We start from the raw sequence: 6,900 nt of genomic DNA, 5'->3' as shown, positions 1-6,900 counted from the left end.
CCACCTCTGCAAGCCCATAGCTTTTTGTGAGGGTCAGAGAAGCGCCAGCAGCCTCTGATGTGTTTCAGTCACCCATGCATCCCTCTCACTCTGCTCTTGCAAACACTCTGCATAAATACTCCCACTTGACATCTCTTGTCTCTGAATGATCAATCACTCAGAAACGGGAATGCTTGAGAAACAACTCAAACCTGACTTTTGATTGAAAAACCTCAAGCCAAATGCACTTCAGTAAAAAAACAACAAATCAAGCTCATTCTCCACATGACAGTCCTGGAGAATTCATACCACTTTTTTTTTTGGCTCCTGTCTCCTGGTTGTGTAATTTCATGTAATCACACTCTGCCTGTCCCCAGGAGTACACTCCTGTAATTTTAACCTCGTGCCTTAAACTGTCATATAGAATCATAGAATTGTTACGGTTGGAAAATACCACTAAAATCATCAAGTTCAACTGTTAACACAGAACTGCTCTGTTCACCACTAAACCATATACGCAAGTGCCACATCCACACAGTTTTGGAACTCTTCCAAGGGATGGCGATTTCACCACTTCCCTGGACACCTTATTCCAATGCCTGACCACCCTTTCAGTGAAGAAACTTTTCCTAATATTCAAGCTAAACCTCCCTAGCACAGCTTGAGGCCATTTACTGTCATCCTGTTACTTGTTACCTGGGAGAAAAGCCCAACCCCCTTCTCACCACAACATCCTTTCATTCAGTTGTAGAGAGCGTTAAGGTCTCCCTGAGCCTCCTTTTCTTCAGGCTAAACACCCCCAGCTCCCTCAGCTGTGCCTCATAAGACTTGTGTTTCGTTCCAGACTCTTCTCCAGCTCCATTGCCCTTCTCTGGACTTGCTCCAACACCTCAGTGTCTTTCTTTTAGTGAGGAGTCCAAAAGTGAACACAGGATTCAAGGTGTGGCTTCATTGGGGCTGAGTGCAATCATTCCCTGGTCCTGCCAGCCACACTATTGCTGATACAGACCAGGATGCCATTGGCCTTCTTGGCCACATGGGCACACTGCTGGATCACGTTCAGCAGGCTGTCAACCAATATGGTGTGGACAAAATCACTTAATCCCAGGGACAACTGCAGTTGCAAAATTCAGGATCTAGATAACCTGACAGGTAAACCTAAGAAACTGTAGTGTGAAAGAAAGCCTGTGCTGGCAACTGTGATACAATTCATCCACATAATATTTTTCTTCAAAAGTTAGTTGCTGCTTTGTACACTTATCAGATTTCTACCCACAGCCCCCCTCATTTTGTGGATGTTCTCTGCTATTTTCTCTGTAGAGCTGATCTATAGAAAGATGAGGTGATTCTGAGGGCACTTGGCTCTCAGCTACTTCTAGACCACTGCGGCGTAGTTGCTGCTGTGGTTCTACTGACTGTAACAGATTATAAACCCACTCCACTCTCTTTCATCTGCAAATGCCCAAACTTACAATTCTGGAAGGCAAAATATAAGAAAAAAACAAAATTAAATCAATTTGTCTGGGCATGCAGAGCCCTCTTCACTGCACAGACATAGAACAGATAATACCATTTGATGAATCCTTTTCACCTGGAAACACAGGGATGGGGGAACTGAATCACTTCATTAATTCCTGTCAGTTTTGCTAAATTGTCTCATTTTTCTCTGTTTCCTTTTGGGATCCTCTTATCTCAAGCTAAAATTCCCAGAGCTACAGAGATACCCTCCTCTAATTGCCTATATCAATACCAGCCTGAGAGAGTCTGGAAAATATCATGGTAGTATTACACAGGATGTGGCTGGCAATACCTTTTCAGCTTGTGTGATGTTGATGGAGGGATATCAAAATATTGCCACAGCATTCAGTCTTTGAATAACAGGAGAGACAGTGAAGGTAGTATTTTTTCTGTCTTCTTATTCCCAGTGGTCCTTCTCTGCAGACCAGCTCACCTGTAAGTGCAGCTGGAATGATCTCACTGAAGAGCCAGGACCTGTCCCTCTGATGGACAGAGCAAAAGAATGTGCTCTGTACTGGCACCTTGCTTTGAAGAGCAGGGGCACTGCCTGCTCTGGGGAAGGAAACAGGACACTGCTCCCTTCTCATCCTCCTCATCCCAGAGGGGTACCCAGGAAGATGCTACTTGCCCAGCTCCATCAGGGAACAGTGAGAACAGAGCAGAGGCAGCTCTGAGGTCAGAGTGGGTGACAGAGTTTGCAGATCCACAGTGCTGTTTTGTACTGCATCATCTCACTTTGGCCTCACCTGCACTGGGGCTGCAATCTTGGACATGTCATCAGGAACCCTGTCCGTCAGCAGTGTAGGTACCAAGCAGGGAAGCTGCATTCCTAGCACCTTCCACAAGGTGACAGCTGTAGCTGTCAGTTGGGTCATTACATTGAGCGGAATGCCGTGTTTCTCCTCTCTCCAACTCAGCATTGCACTCTCACGCAGCACTGTAGCACCCTGCTGGGCGCCACCAGGATATCTGGACTGGATATCACTGCTGGATTGACTGCTACCTGTACAGACAGGAAGGATGTGCAGATCTTTCCCTTCTTTTGTTGCTACACATGAGGAGACCATCTTGCAAAAACCTTATTGAAGATTCTTCTGTTCAAGTCCTGCCTCTCTTGGCCAGCTGCAGCAGCAGGATGCTCGCTGGTCTTAGGGTCAGCAGGATGAATGTTGGAGAAACTTCTGGATTCCCTGGATGCATTTGTTTGTTTATTTAATTGTATAATATTAATCTCAGTTAGTCTGTTCCCTTGCCTTACCTCCTGTCATTAGGATTAGTTTATCAGGATGTTTCCCTTGGTCACACACACACACACACACACACACACAACATCTGAGGATTCAGGTTATAAACCATCTCATGGATGACCTGATATGTGTATCTGACAGTTAATATTCATTTAAAAGCACTGATCTACAATTAACAGTGTTGTCTTTCCCCAGGCACAGTATAGCAGCTTCAGTTCTGCAGCTGTAGCTGGGGAGCAGGAGAGCCCAGGTGTATCAGTTCATGCAGAAAAGACACATGCTCTGATTAAAATCCCAAATGGAGGGGCAACAGGAACAACAGAAGTAACAAAGCCTGCAAATACCAAAGTTTGCTTTCAAGTCAAAATTTCTGAAGGTCAGTTTATGAAATGGTAACAGAACAACTACCAGAATATGTTCCTCTTTTAGACAGCAAGAAAATCTCAGGATGATATCTGTATATTGCACAAGTTCTGCTCTCTACAGGGTAAAAATATGGTTTAAACAGACAAGGAACATATAAGCACTAAACTTTGAAAGAGGAAGCTGTAGACTCTGAATAACTACAGCACTATTTTGTAGTCACCACTCTATCAAAGATTAGCTGAAGGCTTTACAATCAAAAATATGTCACTGTGTTTTGTAACTAAACATAGAAACACAAATAACCAGAACTCAATCCATAAAGACTTAAAAGACCCTGCTTCAGCCAGGGTAAGTGAATGTGTCAGGGGTAAGTGTATCACATCCTGGAACCAAGAGTTTATCAAAGAAGTGTTGACCTTGGTGGCTTGGATACACTGCCAGCAGCTGGTGGAAGCCTGTGGGGAATGCAAGCTGCTGTCTTCAGATGTCTCCTTCTGTAATTTTTCATTCTTTTTTTCCCCTTTGTCACAGGCTTCATGTTGAATTGCAATGCCTTCTAATTAAAACACCTATTATCAGAAAGGACTTGCAAGCTGCCCTCTATCTCACTCTCCCATTATTTCTGCTTAGGTCATTCCCAGCCTTGTAGCATCCCATGCTTTATCCAGGCTACATGTTTTGTGTCACATAGTTTCCACTCTTTTAGGATGATCATAAAACCAGAACATAAATACAGTTGTATTAGTCAGGCTGGCAGCATATCTACCTGTTTCTGACTGTAGCCAACAGCAAATGCCTACACAGGAGCAGAAGGGAACTTCTGCTGAACACTCTCACACATTTTGCAGCTCAGTGACTTTCTTGGCCAGACATCTTTGTACTCAATAACTTTTGGGTGAATTTTTCTTCTACAGTGTTGCACATTTTGTGTTTTGTGCGAACTTTTCACATCTACAGCCTTCCATAGCATGGAGATCTACATTCTATGAGAAAAGCACCAAAGCACCTCTTCATCTCTGTTGGAACAGAGCAGCTACTAATCTCTTTTGATGACCTTTATGCTTATGTGGGCAAAGATAAAGAATTGTCAATTTGCTAGTTGTCTTTTTTATACCTCTCAGGATTTTACAAACTTTTGTCAGATCTCTCTTCAGCCACTTCTTTCTCAGGCTGATGAGCCCTATCTGATGTTGCTGCATCTTGCACAGAAACTGTTCCATTGACCCTTCTCCAAACTTTCCTAGGCTCCTTCATCAATTTTGAGACTTGCACATGATACTGAAGTGAGATGCACAAAAGGGATAATAAAGTGATCCCCAGGACATTCTGTTTACCTCTCTGTCCCTTTTCTAGTGTGACCATTCTTAATAGTACACTTGCTTTTTTTAACTATTATTCAGACAGACTTAAGGAGTCCCCCCAAGGATCTCTTTAACTCCTTTTGTGATAAGTCAGATGTCACCATTTATTTTTATCCTCTGCTGACTATCTTTCAACCAACTGTTCATCCACATAAAGACTGAATTTGGTGACACACTACCAGAAGATGCCTTTAAGAAGCCTGAGCATACTCTATAAGTTCCTTTATCCCAGTGCTTTCAAAGTGCTTCAGGAGGTTTGTGAGGTAGGGCTTCTCTTTACAAAAGTCATGGTGACTTCTACTCACTATATTCTATTTTTCTTTCCTGATTTTTTTTTTTTAACCACAACTTCTAATAATGGGCTCAATTGGGCTATGCTAGTTCCTTAGATCTCCTCCAGAACCTGTTTAGAAATTGATGTCACACCTGTCAGCTTTCTAGGCCTCAGTGCCTAAGACTGTTTTAAGTGAGGGATTGGTCACCATAGCCAGCTCTTCAGCTACTTCATCTGTGAGCTCTGGCAGAGCACTTGGTGAACATCATTCACTTGCCCCGAAGTATCAAGGTTCATTTTGCTCTTGTATTCCCTAGTTTCTTTTGTAGTCACTTCAATCAGATCCTCTGAAAGTCTCCCATAAATAAATAAACCTTCTTAAGTTTGTCCATGAGGAGCACACTTTTCTTCTGTCATGGCCTTACTTTGTCTTTTGCGGTGATATCTATGGCTCAACTGACAGTCCTACTGCTGAAGTGTTTAAAAAAGGATTTATGAGCTTGTGCCCCATTTACAGCCCGTTCCTCATTATTTATTTTTTGGTCTGCCTTATTTATTTTTACATTTAACCTGCCAGAGTTTATGAACCTTCCAATTTTACTTACCGGACGTAACTCAGCTATTTGAAGGATGCTGTCTCGCTTTTAACAAACACTACCTAATACCCTTGTTTTGCCTTGCCAGCTTCCTTTCTCCACCTTTTCTTGATCTACAGTAGACACTTTGTGTCACTGGGGTTAAGGCCAGTGGCAGGCAAAACAACCCACTTAAATTTTGAATGCTGTCAGACAGTAGATAATTGTGCATGTGCACTGCATGTCCAGAGCTGAACTTTTGTCCTCTGGAGCACAACCTAGCTGCCAGCAGTATGGGCTAGCTGTACATTTTGACAGCAGCTGGAGTAAACAAAAGTGGCATGTCCTGAATCCTCCAGTTAGTAACAAGACAGAAGATAGATCCACCAATTAGGAGGCTGATGTAACCAAATCCTAGGGCTCAGGGCTAGAAAGAAGAAGGTGAAGATCATGTATAGATGAAAAACACTGGAAGTAGGAAAAGATCCTGGAGATGAAGGAGATGTGTGGAGACAAATGCTGGGGGATGCCAATGATCTTGGCCAGTAATGCTTGAGAAGGCTAACTGAGAGGAGCTGCACAGCATGAACCGATGACTTCCACCTTGACAGACCTCTATTGCTGTGGAGAAAGCAAGCGAGTGTGCGATACCAAGCAGTTAAAAGTTCTAGTCTTATTGATTCTTAAAGAAACGCAAATAAACGTCAGATCTGCTAAGAGCTGTCATTTACTGTGTCTCAACTGTGACAGGTCCTTAACTAGTCTCTCTATGTCCAGTTGTCAAGGGCTTAATATCTTTGGCTTCCTCCTGCAGTTTCTTTCTGACGTGTTTCCTCACTAGGTCAAATGGTCTTACAAGGGACGTGAACCTGGACACACAGGTGTCTGTCCCCATAAAAGATGAACTGTTCCCTCTCCAAACACTGTGTCCAGGAATCCTGTCTTGACAGTTAACTTACTTTTTCCCATACTGAGTTTTAGTTTCTGTCTACCTAGCTCTATCCAGGCCTGTAAAACAGTTCTGGACTGATGAGTACCAAATGTTTTTCTCATTGCTTTGCTAGAGAGCCCACACCAAGAGCAGTGAACAATTCCACTTCATGACTTAGTGTAAAGATAAAAAGCTGGCAACTGTACTGAAGATGGCAACTCCTCCTTTGAATTGCTGAGGGCTTATTCTCCTCTCTTTTTTTTGGATTCCTAATAAAGTACATGAAGAAGATGCCTTCATAATGCCCTAATAGGTGTAAGGACTTGAGAGCTTAGCAATTGCATTAGCCCAGTGGTCACAATGCACAGGATCTGGTGGTCACACCCAGTGGTCAACTATCACATGGAAATATGCCCAGGTCAGTTCTGAAAGAGCCACTTGTAAAATACTTTTAAAAAAAGCATTCCCTGAAGCAATAGCTTTTTGCTGTTTTTTCTATCTTCCTTTCACTTCCGACTACCCATGTGCCAATCTTCATTTACAGCCTAGCAAAACTCTAATTTTTTACTTTCTGCATCAAATCTTTAATTCCTGCTGCATTGTCTACTTTGGAATATCTTGTTCTGCCTTGTTTTTATGTAGGGCCAAC

At 42.9% G+C, this 6,900-nt stretch overlaps 1 protein-coding gene across 1 annotated transcript in view; it reads right to left on the bottom strand.

Moving 5' to 3' along the window:
* Positions 1-6,900, bottom strand: part of CASR (calcium sensing receptor) — a 74,448-nt gene that overhangs the window by 10,140 nt on the left and 57,408 nt on the right. The gene's annotated exons all lie outside the window — the stretch shown is intronic.

Source organism: Corapipo altera, unplaced genomic scaffold (assembly GCF_003945725.1).
Source record: "Corapipo altera isolate COAL_440 unplaced genomic scaffold, ASM394572v1 61, whole genome shotgun sequence".
NCBI lineage: Eukaryota > Metazoa > Chordata > Aves > Passeriformes > Pipridae > Corapipo > Corapipo altera.
The sequence above is the reverse complement of the archived record's forward strand: the minus strand, read 5'-3'. Positions and strand labels throughout refer to the sequence as shown.